Below are 17,161 nucleotides of genomic sequence, written 5' to 3' on the forward strand. Positions count from 1 at the left end.
ATTTGAAATTCTAGATCCTGCTACAGTATGCAATATTTTAGACCATTATACAATTCATCCATTACACTCTAATGACACCATAGATGATGCACTAGAAACATACCAAATGCGACAAACCAAAGGATCACCAATCAGCATATGGGAAAAAAGTATAGAACCACGTGCTTTTCCTCTACTCTTTCCTACTGGCAAAGGAGGAAGGTACGATGATAGACCTATTCAGATAACAGCATCAGAATACCGTTCGTTACGAATGTATTCTGAAGATCCCTTTTTTAGACAAAATGTGGAGTAAATATTCCACCTACTCTTTGAAAGTGAACTAGTGAGTCTATGTTACGGAGTTGCACACACATTGAAATCAGGAATCCACTTTCAAAATATGTCAGCTACGCAATTAATAAAAAAAGTGCAAGAAAAAGATGAGGTTTTACAATCAAGCACTACAAATCTGTTAGCAAACATTTGTGGTACGAAAGAGTACTGGTTCCAATGTCACGGAGATGTACGTTGTATGATAAGAAACCTTGGCCCACCTACTTGGTTTGTTACATTAAGTTGTGCAGAATATGCATGGGAAGATTTACATGATTTCCTATGCATATCAAACAAAAACAAAACAAACATAGATATACTAACACCTGGAGAACTTTGCTCTCTAGATCCTGTTAATGTTTCAAGATATTTCCATCATCGTTTCATTGCTATGCTACACTTTATTTGTAATAAAACTGTTCCTCCCCTCGGAGAAGTGCAACACTTCTTTTGGAGAAAAGAATACCAAGCCAGAGGAGCACCATATATCCACATGCTTTTATGGATTAAAGATGCTCCTAAATTTGGTCAAGACAGTGATGCCACTGTTTTACAGTTTATCGAAAAATATGTCACTTGTGAAATTCCATCGGAAACAACAAATAGTGATCTTCATGCACAAAATTTACAATTTCAAAGACACAAATGTGGCCAATATTGTCGTCGCAAATACAAAAACAAAGGGAATTACTACACCGAATGCCGCTTTGTTTTCCCTAGACCAGTTACAGAAACAGTTGAAGTGAACAACTTCATGTCTTCAGTTAGACATAGGGCCTCATTACGGCTTTGGCGGTAGCCATGCCGCTATTGGCGGCATGGCTGCCGCCAATACCAGGTCAGGGTTCCCTGAATGGGGAATTACCGGGCCATTCTGAGTTCGGAGGGCCCGGTAATTCCTCCCTCCAGGTACCCGGGCCTGGACCTTCCCCATTCCCATTGAGCCCCCATAGGTTGTTAGCTCCCTCTTCCCCTCGCGGGACCCGGTAATGATGCCTGGTTTTACCAGGCGTCCTCACCGGGTTCCGCGAGGGGACCTCGTAATCAGGCGGAATGGTGTTAACGGGTCCGCACCCATTAGCGGAACCCTTTAACCCATTCCGTCTGACTTGTAATGAGGCCCATAGTGTTAAAGGTAAATCACCTAAGAACACATATTACATAAAAAGAACAGAAGAAGCAAAATATATCAATGATTACAATGCAATCATTGTCCTCTCATGGAAGGCAAACATAGATGTGCAGTACATTGCAGACAATTCCACTGCAGTTGCACAATATGTTACAGCCTACAAAAGCAGAAAAAACAGAGCTTCAAGACCTCTGGAATGACCTATCATCGGACAAAACACTATCTCAGAAATTGTACAGCTTAGGCATAAAAATGCTCTCTCATAGAGAATGTGGCTCCTATGAAGCGGCAGATCGTTTAACCGGTACTGCTTTGTATGGAAAATCTGAAAATATAGTATGGCTAAGTCTTGGTCCTGCTAAATCTAGAAAAAGAGTTCTCAAATCATACAACGACATAGAAACAATAGCCAAAAATGATCCCAACAGCGAAGACATTTTGAAAAAGAATTTACTAGACACATACTACCCAAACAGGAGTACCACTTTGGAAACCATGTGTCTATAACACATAGCCCAAAACTTCACACACAAAAATAATATAAAACCTGATGAAAAAAAAGGTAGATATAGAGTGACAACTTGTGAAGGCAGCTTAGTGAAACTTACCAAACAAAGCTTAATTAATCATATCAAATTGTCATTAAAAACTCCTCAACATAAAGAACTATAATACATGTCCCTGCTACAACTTCTTAAACCATGGAGAAAAGAAGAAGAGATGCTAGAAAACTATGACTCCTATGAAGACGCTTTCAAAGCAAATGAAAGCACTATCACCGATGTAAACTTTACACAGTACAAAACAATGTTGCACAATGAACAGCAACACGAAGAAGAACTCCAGGCCCAACTAGATAAGGACACTCCCGACAATAGTCAACCTTCTGTAACAGAAAGCCAAGAACCACTGGGACAGCCACTAATAGCAAATGAGGCAGAATTAGCTATGACAGAAGTAAAGAACACCATGTGTCACTATGAAGAAGATACAGAAGACTTAACTGTACTACAATGAAAATTGAACAAAGAGCAGCGTACCATTTTTCAAGAAGTAACAAAACAAATTGCACATGGTGTACAACATGAAAATGAGGGATGTACCTACCAAAATTACAAACCTATACTACTATACGTCAGTGGTGAAGCTGGTTCAGGCAAAACATTCTTAATCAAAATCATCAGCAAGTTCCTTCAACAATTGACAAACAACAAACTGTCAGCTGTTGTAACTGCCCCCACAGGTTTAGCTGCCTACAACATAGGCGGTGTCACTTTACACCAATTACTACTCCTTCCAGTAGAACACCAAAACAAATTAGAATATTACAAACTTTCTACAGAAGCTGCAATGGAACTACGTAGAGTATTAAAACAAATGAAAATGCTAATAGATGAAGTGAGCATTGTCTCCAACCTAATGTTGGCTTTGATTCACCTCAGATTGCAAGAAGTACTTAAAACAAACTACAAAGAGCTCTTTGTAGGAAAACACATTATTGTTTTCGGAGATCTTCTTCAATTGACACCAGTGAAAGGTGAACCTATTTTTAAAACCTTAGGACACAAACTCTGCCGTAATACTGTTGGCAGCATAGGAAATGTCAACCTTTGGCAGCATTTCCAATACAGAGAATTAACAGAAAACATGCGCCAATCTGCAGACCTCACTTACACCAACATTATTTAAAGTATTAGAGTTGGTGTACTATCTCAAGAAGCACAAGCAATATTAAAAACCTGGCACATCCATGCACTTTATGGCCATAACTCATGTGCTAATGATGTCATGGAACAATTAGCCCACAACAATGTCAATTGTATGTCCTTAATGCCAACTCTTGCAAGCTGTTCCAAATTCAATGAAACAATGTTGAAAAAAGAAATGCAACCAATAATTGAAATTTGCTCCACAGACAAACTGGACATACATGGTAGGACACTACCCATGTGTCAACAAGCCACAACAAGACTAAATACCTTAGAAAATTCTATCTCCAACACAGCTGGTTTGGAGAAAATATTAAAATTATCCTTAAACTGTAGAGTAATGCTTTAACGTAACCTTGACATGGAGCAAGGACTACTTAATGGAGCACTGGGTACAGTTGTTGGCTTTCAAACATACCCACGTGACAACAACATTCAGTTTGTCAATATTCTCTTTGACAAACTTTCAGAAGTAAAAAGGATAGAGCGCTCAACAGCTCGATTCCTTCTTTTCAAAGACATGTATGTACGCAGAGAACAATTTTCTCTAACTCTAGCATACGCAGTCACCATTCACAAATCACAAGGTCTTACCCTAGATAAAGCATTGATAGAAATTGGGAACACAGTCTTTAAAGAAGGCATGAGCTACGTAGCACTATGCTTACGTACACTTGACGGTCTATTTCTAATCAACTTTGATGCAATTAAAGTAAACGCTGATATTCCTTGCATTTTAGAATACAATAGACTACATTCACTATACACCCCCTATCTAAAAACATATCCTGTTCCACAAAAAGGAAAACGTTGTAAAAGAAAACTAATTCAAACAGAAATGCAACAGGATCTCACTGCAAATCCTCCAAAGAGAGTAAAAGAAGAAGAATCTATTACTCAAAGTAACTCAGGTACTTCTTCAAAGAAGCAACACACACTCCGAAAAAATGACTTGGACACAGAACTATCTGGTCCATTCAAATTTTCAAATATAACTGGTGTAAATTGCTACGCAAATGTAGCAATCAATATTCTATTTCAATTGCCACCAATTGTTGACAACATTTACTTACACAGTACAGACCAATTGTGTTTGCAAATGTTAGTCCTTCCTAGAAACGCAACAAACAATCCTGACAACACATATAGTGTTCATGGAATAAGACAAGAATTGGACAACTGTGCTGGAATGGTGATATTCACTATAAACTCACAAGAAGATCCACAAGAATTTCTAATGTACTTGCTACAAGTACTGGAAATAAAAAACATACCTATAAATGAAATCTTCCAGATTTCATACATGTGGAAAAATACATGCACTCTGTGCAACAATATGCAATATGAACAAATCCCTAACGAACGTTTTGTGTATGTATCCATACCTAACTGTGAATCCGTTCCATTTCAGCAACTTGTACAAAATGCAAACCATGGCAGATAATGTACTACCTGCAATTCAGATAATCGCTCCACCTTACTAATACAAACACATAGTAAAAACGTAATATTAATGCTTCTACGTTACATTGCAGATGGTATCAAAAACAACTGCAAGCTGACTGGATTCACACATGGTCAAGTATCGCTTGGTAAGAAAACCTTCACAACAATAGGTATAATCTACCACGCAGGAGCCACAACCAATGCAGGTCACTCCACTGCATATATAAAAAGTAATTGTGGATGTTCAAATGTAATGAGAGTACCATTACTCTAAAGCAGAGATTACCAGCAAATCTTATAAACGCTTATTTAATCTTCTTAAAACCAAAATGTAATAACTAATCTGTACTTAAACATTAACAAAACTTCAATTAGAAAACTATAAACAGTTAGAATACGCCAACAGGTATCTAACTGCTCCAAGATTTTTCAACAACCAAACAAATAAATCAATACCACTAATAACTAAGCTGTGCATAAACATTAATACAACTTCAATTAAAAAACTATAAACAGTCAGAATACGCCAACAGGTATCTAACTGCCCCAAGAGTCTATAACAACCAAACAGATAAATCAATACCACTAAATTATAACAAGAAAGAAACTGTTAGAATACGCCAACAGGTATCTAACTGCCCCAAGATTCTGCAACAACCAAACAGATAAATCAATACCACTAAATTATAAGAAGAAATGAACAGTTAGAATACGCCAACAGGTATCTAACTGCCCCAAGATTTTGCAACAACCGAACAGATAGATTAACAATTTGAGAATATAAATAAAAAGTATAATCAGTTACAATTCAATAACAAGTATCTAACAATCTGCAACAAGCGAACATTAGCCAGAAACAACAAGTAAACACTGAAAACACAAAAATAAAGGTACTGTACCAAAAGAAAAAAAAGGTTTTTTTTAATCCAACATGGATTTTTTTTTTTCCACAGACCCAATGATTTAACAACAAACACAGAAACTGAGCAAATTGCACAGTACACTGGTTTGTAAACTACTAAATATGAGGGTCGAAAAAAAGCTGAAATGTCTATTTTGCAATGTAATAAGTCTTTATAAAAGACCGACACTAACATGTTCTTTTCTTTTATCACAGAAATTGACAAAGAATATCTGCTCCAGTTACCGAACTCATGAAAAGAAAATGTCCAATCACAAAACATCAAACAGTAAGTATATTCTAATAGAACGCATAAATACTGCTGCATAACCGAACCAATGAAGCAAACATCTAACTATACACCACAATACAAAATGTTTACTTCCATGGATATGTTATACTGCAGTGCTTCTTACCAAACTCTATAATCTTAATGACATAACGTAGCCAAAACTTCACATACAAACTATACAAATCAAGCAGTACACAAACTGTAGATTTGCAAATATTTAATAGATATTCGATTCTATGGGTGTGAGCTATGGGTGTGATATGCTGCGGTGGTTGTGGCCAGGGCTGGGTACTCCTTTTAACCTCAGGCTTCCTCTTTCTCAGCTCAGTGTTTGTGTAAAAAAGGGGGGAGGGGATCTGGGAAGTTGGAATATCCTATAAAATAGGATGGGACAGGGGTATTTGGATAGGGGGGATACCTTGTCTCGCCATCGGGCATTCCTCCCCCAGTCTTGGGTGCATGGCCTACAGCCTTCAGCCATGCACCCAAGACTCTAGGCCCTGGCCACTACCACCACAGCATATCACACCCATAGATCACACCCAACTATACAAATCAAACAGTACACAAACTGTAGATTTGCAAATATTTGATAGATATTCGATTCTATGGGTGTGATCTATGGGTGTGATATGCTGCGGTGGTAGTGGCCAGGGCCTAGAGTCTTGGGACAGTTTCAACTTGCCTGTGGACAGCACAGACTGGAATAGTGTCCTTAGCACATCCCTCATTTTGACTAATTACAGAGCGGAAATAGAAATCACTAATTTTTTAGACCTACTTTTTGGTCATTTAAAAAAAGAAATACCGGATGGATTTTCACCAAGCACGCTTTCGGGACCAAGCCGCTGCCCCAGCCGCAAATTTGGTGAATATCCGTCCAGCGGTTTGGGCTGTAGGCGTGCACAAAGTTTTTTCCCCATTCAGTCTATGGGGAAAAAAAGACATTTTGGGACCCCCCTATAACTTTGCCCCCCCTGGACCAAACCTCACCAAACTTTGCTAATAAATTCAGAGTGGGCCATATACTTCTTTTGCAAAGTTTGGTGGGGATACATCCAGGTAGAGCGAAGTTATAAGCCACCCAAAAAGTGCTCTTCCTATGCGATTAGCAACTTAACCATAACTACACAGCCACTACTGTGGCTGTGTAATATGTATTATATATGAGGAGCACCCTGAGGGAAGGCTACAGGGAGTACCAAGGGACATTGCGGATTGCAGGCTGGCTATGGAGATGGAATTCCAGGTGACCCAAGAGGAACGCATAGCTACCCAGGAGGAGCGCTGGGTTACCCGGGAGAAGATTAGGGCAACCCACTAGGAATTATTTGAAATGCAAAGTACTACATACCAATAGTATGGCACCGACCAATAGGATCTCTTCACCAGTTGAGGGATATATGGCCACAGTGGTCACTGGCTGCACTCAGTGCTTTACCTCAAGTGTTGCTTCAGAGGAACAGCATCCACCAACCCATGCAGCAGCATCCAAAACTCCATCGGCTCCATCTGCAAGAGGGGAAGGACAAGAAAGTGTTGCCGCATCTCAGAGGAGAGGCTGTATGTGTAGGCCAATGTGCACATTGTCTTTATATTGTGTAACACTGCACAGGCAGCAACCATGTTGTATACATTCAGGAAGTCATACCAAAGCACTCCTTCAGAGTGGTCAAGGACCTTAACCGTGACCTCAGCATCCCAAAGTACACTCAGTGAAATTCTGTGTGCATGTGTGTGCTGCACTGTGACGTTGCTGTGCTCTAGTCACAGGGTTTCGGTAGGGAGTCAGTAGGTGTCTTCTCAGGGCATAGACACTGTCACCTGTACAATAGAGAAGCATCATGTGGTGTCCTGATGCATGGTGTGACTGGATGTCCATTGAGTGTGGTGTGTCTGGACTTACCCAGGAACCAGATCTACAATTATTAATTCTGCCTTGAATTGTCTTGTAATGGAGGAGTGCTGGTAGGTAAAGCTATAATGTGTTGATCCTTGATAGATGGCGTTCACATTCAGGATGATGTTTGCTGCATCACATACCATGTGTACATTTATGGAATGCTAGATTTAATATTCCTATACAGGTGTTTGGTGTGTGCCGGGTGGTGTGAAGGGCACATGAGTACAGTCACTACACAAATCTGGAGACCCTCTATGTAACAAAATGCCCTCACCATGCCTGCCCTTGTTCGTGCATCACGTGGCACTGTGATATTTTGACTGGCAGATGAAAATATAACTTAGAGGGCCTGGTGTATTGCCCTTGAATGTAGGGACTGGGAGATCCCTGAGGTGATGCCACTGGTCCTCTGTTTGAGGGAGGCATGGTATCACAAGTAGACACTGACACAAGAGCTGCAAGTTTCAAAACCTTTATTGATGGTTTAAAAGGGGTTGGACAACTCGTATCTTTCCCTATAACTAAGATGGGAGTTTCTCGACCACCAAACAAAAAGAAAATACAGTCCTAGTCAGTCCTTAGTCAAAATAAAATGGCCATTACTAATGAACCTAATACCTGCTCTCTTTCTAATACAATGAATGTGTAAAGGGGATGTGTAATGCAAAAAGGAAAATCAGGGCTCAAAAGAAATGTCAGTATGGCTGAGTAAACTCCTCTCCCCATGTTTTGCAGCACAGGGTAAGGTGGCATACTTGGACCTTGCGACACACTCTGGCTTTCGACACAAGGATGCAGTTTGTGTCGTGGACCAGGGCCTACTTGGCATTCCACGAAAAGTCACTAGTTTATCCGCTGTATCTCTCGACTTTCTCTCACTCCAGCCCAGGTCACCTTTTAGCTTGTAATACAGTTCAGCAAACCTTTGTTTCCTTCTGGTTACCACAATTCAGTACAGGAGTCCCTCCGCCGGGGTCAATCCTTTCAATCACAATGTGTGGGGGTTCCCTTCCCCAAGCTTCAATCACGCCTTCATAGGCGGTCCTCCGTCGGGCTCAAGCCTCCTTTCACTTTCCTTCTGCTGTCGAAGATTTTCGAAACTGCAAGTCTTTTGCTCTTACTTCGACATCGGCATGGCCACTTCGACCTTCTTTCCTTGAATGTCACTTTTTTTCTCGCCTACGCCAAGGCCTTTTGGTAAATGTAGTTTTGAGCACAGTAATTATTTAACATTTCAAAGACATCTCTCACATTTAGGTTTCCTTCTGCCGGGATGAAACCTAACAGTTCAAAGACATCTCTCACATCCAGGTTTCCCTCTGCCGGGATCAAACCTAACAACAGTTCAAATCCTGCATCTCAGTTTCTTTCTCTTCTGCCTCTTCTACGGCATCAGACATTTTACAGAGACTTTCGATTTGGCAATCATCTTTTGCTGGTCCACTTTGTTACTTTGTATCTTTAATTTACAGTTCTTTAAAATGTTTTGCTTTCTCTCGCATCTTATCAGCACATGCGCAACCTTCATTCGTCTGATAGTGTTGCCATCAAGTTTCATTAACACAGATCAGACTTTCATTGCTTTCATCAACTCACCGGCTGTGTTAATTTATTTTCGACTTTTGCGGCTTCGATCCTGAAGTCAAGGCTGATACCACAACTGCTGTTGCACCTCCCCAACTCTGCCGTTCACCCGGAAGGATGGCTGGTATCCTTGAAACACAAAAGAGGTTTGTCTCTCAATGCCCTTCGGTGGTAACAATCTCTCGCCGGGGTGTCCAAGGTTTATCTGTACCTTGGTTCCGTCCCTGGGCCTGTCGCTCTGCTCCGCCTCGTTCGCCGTCGCCCTGGAAGAACTGCTCCTTCTCGTGCATCGCCTTGCTCCCAGTGTATCTTAGTATTCCAATTTTTAACCATGTGGGGAGAGCTAATAGGTACCAGGTGTATGTAATTAAGATCAAGTGTCTAACCGGGCCTGATCTTATTAGTGGCACATGTCCAATGTATTGCATCGGTGGTACTCCTTTTAACCTCAGGCTTCCTCTTTCTCAGCTCAGTGTTTGTGTAAAAAAGGGGGGAGGGGATCTGGGAAGTTGGAATATCCTATAAAATAGGATGGGACAGGGGTATTTGGATAGGGGGGATACCTTGTCTCGCCATCGGGCATTCCTCCCCCAGTCAAAGAGGATCCCTCACCCAGGTGATCTTCCCGCACTTGTCCACCCCCAGGGTCTTGATCCAAGGGCGATGGTCGTGCCCTGGCCACCTGAGTAAGGGATCCCCAGGGTTTGGGAAACAGCCTCTGGTTATTTCCATCTGAAAGGAGCCTCTGGCGATGAAATGCAAAGCTGACTAGTACTTTGACTAGTGGTGTTACGGCATTGGCTCACATTGTAGGCGAGGAAGAGACACTCACCCACATACTCACCATCTCCTATATGATATTGGGTGTGAAATGGTACCTCTGGATGACCTCTTCATGTGCCAGTTGAAATAAGGTGATCCTCCACCTAGATTTCCTTAGTCTTCTCATCAGTCGGCACAACAGCATGATGCGTACTGGACCGGTAATGTTCGGTGGTGTAACTATCTCTCTCTGCTGTGGTTTTATACTGTGTTGTTGGTTGTTTTTTTTTTATTTTTTTTTTATTTATTTTTTAAAGGGATTAAAATTCACTTTACTAAATGCATTCGAATCACATCTCACCACCAGCCGGTTGGTGTAACTTCCATCCGTTTCTCTCCAAAGTAAAAGAAAATACACAGAACAGGAGTTGAGACGATCATGGTCAAGGCAGCATTGGTCTTTGTCAGGTTGGAATACAGTATTTATTTTTTAAAAAACTGTACATAAGTACAACACGTTATCAAAAAACTTTTGACATTAGAAGGGGCTGCACTAAACTAACCAAAAGTTTGCAGAGACCAACAACTAAATTAAAAAAAAAGTTAAAACCCCTTTCAGTTTAACTGCATGATGGGGTCTATATGGGTACAGAAAAGGACATTGGGTCAAAAGCAGACTTAAAACCTCAGTCACGTTGGGAACGGGCAAATAACCATACAATACAATGAAATAGTACTGCTTCTTGGGGCAGACTGAGGGGTGGCTGCAGCAATGTCTGTTTGGAATGATGAAGGCATTGGGAACACTACATTCAGGGTGGACAGGCAAAAAGCTCTGCACAGACCCAATTTGCACAAAGCTGTTCACTTTAAATAAAACCTCTATGTGAGAAAGCACTGCTGCACAGTTAACTTGCAGCTTTGCCCACAATACGAAAGCATGAAAAAAAATAAACTCGGCATGTATGTAATGCCCTTCCCAACAATAAGAAGGGGACAAGATCTAACATCTACGACGCTTATTGGGTCCAAAATCTCCACCAGGGGGTCCTCTGTTGAAACCAGGCGGCGCCTGGCTTGCTGCCAGGGGTCCGGCAAGTCCTTCCATTGCACTGTTCTGACTAAAGCGGTCCGCAGGGGGTGGTGTCCTATTGTAATGGTTGGGTTCCTGACCAACACTTCTTTTATTGTTGGTGTGTTCTAACAGCTTGGATTACTTTTAACAAAATCATTCCCATAGCGGAGCCCTTAGGCATCAGTGCCTTGTTCCCGTCGCTGCAGCTGCACTTGGTGGAACACTTGGAGCACTTCCCATCGCACTGCGATTGTTCATCCCCATTGCACCTGCCATTCCCATCTGTCCCATCCGCATCTCCTGCTCCCTCTCCCATCCTGAACTGCTTCTCTGGATATCCGTGCCAAGTGCATGACCTTGCATTGAATGTAAGCTGCCACCTCCTAGACCACTTTGAGCATTTGAGTAGCCGGATTCCGAGTTAGCAAAGCTGGCCTTGAAACCTTCTTGTTGACGCCTGATCATCTCCTCTTGCTGTCTGCGTGCTTCATACTCGCGCCGCCTACGCTCTTCTTCAATCCTGAGCTCGTACTGTTTCCTTTTCTGCATCTCTGCGTTGTGGTGTTCCTCCATTCTCCTGAGTTCCTCTTCACGCCGCATCAGATCTTGCCTAATAAGCATGACCTGGTGCTCGTGACGTGCAGCCTCCATCTCAATCTCCATTTTCTCACGTGCTTCCTTGATGTTCCTGTCCACCTGCTCCTGCTGCTGCTTTTCCATTTCAATGAGAGCTTTCCAGCACATGGCATACTCGTGCTCAAAGGAGCCAGGCTGAGCAAAGCGAGGAGGCTGCTCTCACTCCTTATGATACATTTGGTTTTTGGGGACAAGTTTCTCAGGCAATCCTTCCTCGTTGTCATACTGATCCATTGGTCCGACTGTCACTGGGCAGGGAAATGTAGTTAACAGGAGAGAGCCATCGCAGCAGTGTGCGAGTTTCCAGCCGAAGGAAGCCGAAGCCCTTGTCCTTGTGAATGAAGACTTTGCCGGGCTTGCCATACTTCCCAAGAGCTTCCGCAACTCTTCCTCCGTGATGTCCTGGGGCAGGTTGCCCACAAAGAGGCGGCTGCGCTGCGTGTAGGTCTTCTCGCCTGGCTTCCGGAAGTTGGTGAGATCTATGGTGAGCCCATCATTGACGCTGGGCACGGGCTCCTCCTCCTCCTTGCCGTTGGTGGGGGACAGCGGCTCGTCCTCCATGATGTAGTGCTGCGGGAAGGGGTTCATCTGGTACTGGGGGTGCCTCCGGGGGGGCATGGTTCTGCTGCTCCATGCGCCCACCGCTGCCGCCACTGTATCTGCGGTTATCGCCCTGCATCATCTTGACGGTGTGGCGTCTGCTCGCTCGTTCATCGTTTCGTGCCAGGTGCTTGGGACGCTGCTCCGGAGGGGGACGGGGCGCGGGGAGGAGGGTAAAGCTGGGTTTGGGGGAGGGAAGGCTGGGACTCAGGACGTCGTTTCCTCAGCGGCTGTGTTGTTGGTTGTGATTGAGGTGTACTGTGTGCTTCTTTGGTTGGACATACAGTTCCAATTTTTTTGATACAAGCAAATATTGAAGGTCCTTTTTTAGAGCAAATCCAGGAGTCGGGTTTTGAGAATCTGGATCTTGGTGCATTTTTGCTACCTTTCTGTCTCCCACTCCCCTTTTGTATGCTTAGGTTGGCGTATTTGCATGCTTTCCACCTTCTTTGTGCATCTTTTGTGCACATTTTTTGCACTCTATGAGAAATGCACATCTCAGATATGCGCACATTTTATTTTTTTGCGAATCGGATCTATGTGTCCATCCAATACATGACAAGTAGTAACTGGTCAACTTGAGATGTCACCAGGGTCTGCAGCTTGCGAACCATAATTTCTCGAGTAAAGATTGCTTTAGTTTAAATACCCTTTACTATTTCTGTTTAAGCCCCGAGAAAGGTTTAGTGGGAACGAAACGTGGTGGCTACTTTTACTTATTTATTTATTTATTAATTTATTAATGATTTATTTGGTAGGGGCCTATAAACATGTGTTTCCAGGCGCCAAGAGGGTGCGGGGGACAAAGGATTAAACAACAATAAACAATACACGGTTCTACTAGGCCTTGTGACATTGGTGCCGTGCAAGTCCGATCATTTCTTAAGCTCTCCCTGTTGTTTATACTGTGGTTCTAAATAATCAAGGCTGCTCATTATCCTGCACATTTCTAGTGAGGCTCTGCCCTAAATCTCCATCTGAACTGTCTGGAGGTGACTTTAGGTGGTAGAAGGCCTGGAAATGCTGTGGGGACGGGTAGCAACAGCAGAACAGGCTTGAGAAGTTCTCCCTCGGTCCCAAATCAGCAATTTGTGTACAGACGTGCTCGGCTTGCCACAGCCGGATAATATCTGAATAAGAACCAGCTCTGTTTCTGCCACTGTTCTGGAAGCTTCCCTGATGTATATGGGTGATGTATGGATTAAGTTTGCATGACCCTGTCTCCTGGAGATCTCATTACCATTGTTTCATGATTTACTATATTTTTGTTTCCTGTATATACCATGGATCTCCTATCCTTATTAATGTGTGATGCTTTCCATGATTCATATATCATCTGACTGTTGAAGTTGCTTGAATTCATTATTTTCTACCTTTTATTGTTTTTCCTTCCTTTTCTTTTTTTCCTCTCTTCTTTTCTTTATATCGTTCTTCTCTTTCCCTTGACTTCATTAGATGGTCTTTATTAGTCATTTTGTTGTTGTTGTCCAGTTATTTGGCAGGATTTTGTTATATGCTGCTGCTGGTCATTTGACTGGTTATTGTTCTATTTTACTTGTTTATATTGAACAATAGAAACGTTATATTTCCTGATTATGTCCACCCTGTGTGCTGGCACACCTGCCTCTGATCACGCGTCTATGTTTAGAACGCAACATTTCACAGGTGCACATATCAGCAGGGAATGATTAACTTGGCATCCTGATACCACCTGTGGAAGCATGACCGCATATCACAGCTGCAGACCGGAAGGAGTGCGTGACGTTGTTGCCTACGTTCATACATTCTGCACTGCAGCAGAGATAGCAGAAATGGCTATAATACAACAGAGGAAAAAACATGTTTACTGGGAGACACTGGAACAGTGCAATATGTCCTCACAGGGTACAATACTGACGCAGGGATCCCCCAAACGTCACACCTGCTATCGGCTTTAATGATGTGAGAAAGGACGAGGGATTCCTGGTGCAAACATTCGGATGTTCTGCGTCACAGAGTATAATGTCTGCAACCCCATGCAAATAAGGAGAACGCGTGAGTGCATTGCGGGGCGCATGCCTGTTTAAGATTCCCAAAACCCTGAAACAAGATGCAGTGATGAGGTGAAGGTGTATGGCAGTCTCACTTCCCTGTGTGACTGCCACACACGGGTTCTCCGAATAAGGGGCGTTTTATTTCTTTGGTGATTCGCGTTGTTTTCTTCTCTACACACAGTTCAGATGAACATAAGACAACTGTAAACTAGCCAGGCCCCAGTGACCCCTTCTATTCCATGGCCCCTCCTTTCTATTTAATCCTTTACCCCATCCAACATATATTTTCTTTAACATATTTGGTATTTTTTCGTTAGTTTTATTTTGCTATAATTGTCCTTTGTTATTTATTTCTCGTTATATTCACTGGGTACCATTATAGCATATTCAGTGCTGATGAGTTGGCAGGTTTTGCATTTCCTTGTATTGCATGGGTGTGATCTAGGTCTCATTTGTTCTCCATCCAGTGGAAGTGTGCTTCTGGCCAGGGTCTGTGCTCGATTTTTGGGGCTCATTGAAAATGTCCTTTAGTTCTTCTTCCCTGATGAATATTGGTTGTAGATCCTTAACAATTCTGTTCAGTTGTGCTAATGCATGGTGATAGGTGACAGCAAGGGGTGCTCGTTCTGTAGTTTTGCTTTCTCTGTACTGTAGCTGGTTCTGTCTCAAAATGTTCAATGCACGATTAAACTCCTTGTCAGCCTGTCTGGCTGGGTGTCCTTTTTACAAAAAGGATGCACAGCGTTCAGCAAGTTGTTTGTCCCCTGTTCTCGTGTTGGAGCATATGCGTCAGCACCTGATTGCCTGGCAGTAAATGACAGCTCTTTATGTGTGGCTGGGATGGAAACTTGTCCTGTGCAGGTACTTCTTCCAGTCGGTTTATAGTCATAATGTCGAAAAAAAAATGACGACAAACAAAAATGTCGAAAAATAAATGTCGAAAACAATAATGTCGACATCCTATACTTATAATGTAAAAAGTCATTTTTTCGAAAAATAAATGTCGACAAAAAAAATGTCACTTAGAACTATCAACACCTCACCCAACACCCCCCTGCCACCCCTCCCCCCCACACCCCCCACCACCACCCTCCCACCCCTCATACTCAACACATTCTAAGTATATATTTATTTATTTATTTATTTTTTCAATAAATAAATAACCAAAAAGAGTTTAATTTACTATGGGGGGGGGACACATCAATAAATAAATAAATAAATAAAAAGAATATCATTTACTATGGGGATGTCCCCCCCAACCCCTCTCACCCAAGACCCCCTGCCACCCCCCCACACCCCCCACCCCTCATACTCAACACATCTTAGTTATATATATTTATTTATTTATACAAAATTTCGAAAAAATGTCGACATTAATGTAAAATGTCGACATTATTGTTTGTCGACATTATTTTTTTCGACATTTATTTGTCGACATTTTGACTGTCGACATTTTGACTGTCGACATTATGACTGCACACCCTTCCAGTCCATGGGTTTCCTGTTTGCAGCTGTTTCCAGATGGCCATTCCTTCCCACAGAGAAAGACGTATCCAGAAAGTATATGCTTGTCTTGGAAAAGTCCATGCTGAATTTAATGTGGTAGTTGAAGCTATTGATTGATTCATGTAATCATGAAAATGTCATTGATGGATCTGAAGTATATTAATGGTTTCTGAGACTGTTTTGCAGGAACTCTTCCTCGAGGTCTGCTGTGAACAGGTGCCCATATTGAGGCACTATGATATGATATGATATGATAGGTTTTCATAACCCGCTTAATACCCAGAGGTTTCTAAGCGCGGACCCATGGATCGAACCTGTGGTGCTCCGTATCGTCTTGCTTCCCAGGCGAGCACGTTGCCTACTGAGCTATCCTCCCGAGATTGTCGTGATGGGGGTCATTTCAGTTTTTTGCAGGAAGTGTTGTCTACTAAAACAGTTCATGGGTGTGAGCATGAATCCCAGGAGGTCTGTGAATGCTCTGATTGGGTTGTCTATCGTGTAAGGAGTTTTTTGTCGGACTCTCTGGCAAGCAGCCATTCCATCTTCATGTGGAATGTTGGAGTAGAGTGTGGTGGCATCCAACGTTGCCAGCAGTACCCTATCCGGCAAACCGTCCTGAGGAAATAAGTTATGTCCTGTTACTGTGTGTGCTCATTACCCGCGGTTTTGAGATAGACTCTTCAGTTAATGTATAAATGCCAGAGCTGATTGGGCAGCCCGTTTATTCGGTTTGTGAATCTTCGGCAGCAAGTAGAATGTTCCATACGTTGGTTTGTCTGGTAGGAGGTTTTGGATATGCTCACCAATAACATTGGGCATTGGCTTGACAATTTGCTTAGGACTTTATTGTACTCCACAGTGGGGTCATCATTCGGTTACTCCTAGTAGTATCTGTCAATGAGTTGTCTATATGCTTTGGTTTGCATTTCTCTATATCCATACCACAACGGCCCCACCTTTGGCCGCTGGTTTCATTATGATCTCCTTGTTTGTGTGGCATGTTTGTATAACTCTTCTACAGTTGTTGTGAAGTTCTGTTTAGTTGTCCGTTGCTTGTTGAGTATGCCAGATATTACACATCTTCTCAGGCAATCAATTTAAGTTTCAAGTTCTGTTTTGACCCCATAAGGGGAAGACCAGTTTGATGTTTCTCTTTGATGATCTCATAAACAGCCGCGGTTGTCTGTTTATCGTTCTGCCCATGGAAATATTATTTGAGACCGCGGTTGTCTGTTTATCGTTCTGCCCATGGAAATATTATTTGAGA

General features: G+C 42.3%; 1 pseudogene; it reads right to left on the bottom strand.

The window, feature by feature from the left end:
* Window positions 1–11,299: 11,299 nt before the first annotated feature.
* LOC138487479 (non-POU domain-containing octamer-binding protein pseudogene) lies at window positions 11,300–12,343 on the bottom strand (annotated as a pseudogene).
* Between the last annotated feature and the right edge of the window lie 4,818 nt (window positions 12,344–17,161).

This window comes from Ambystoma mexicanum, chromosome 9 (genome assembly GCF_040938575.1).
Source record: "Ambystoma mexicanum isolate Mex_15411 chromosome 9, UKY_AmexF1_1, whole genome shotgun sequence".
Taxonomy (NCBI): Eukaryota; Metazoa; Chordata; class Amphibia; order Caudata; family Ambystomatidae; genus Ambystoma; species Ambystoma mexicanum.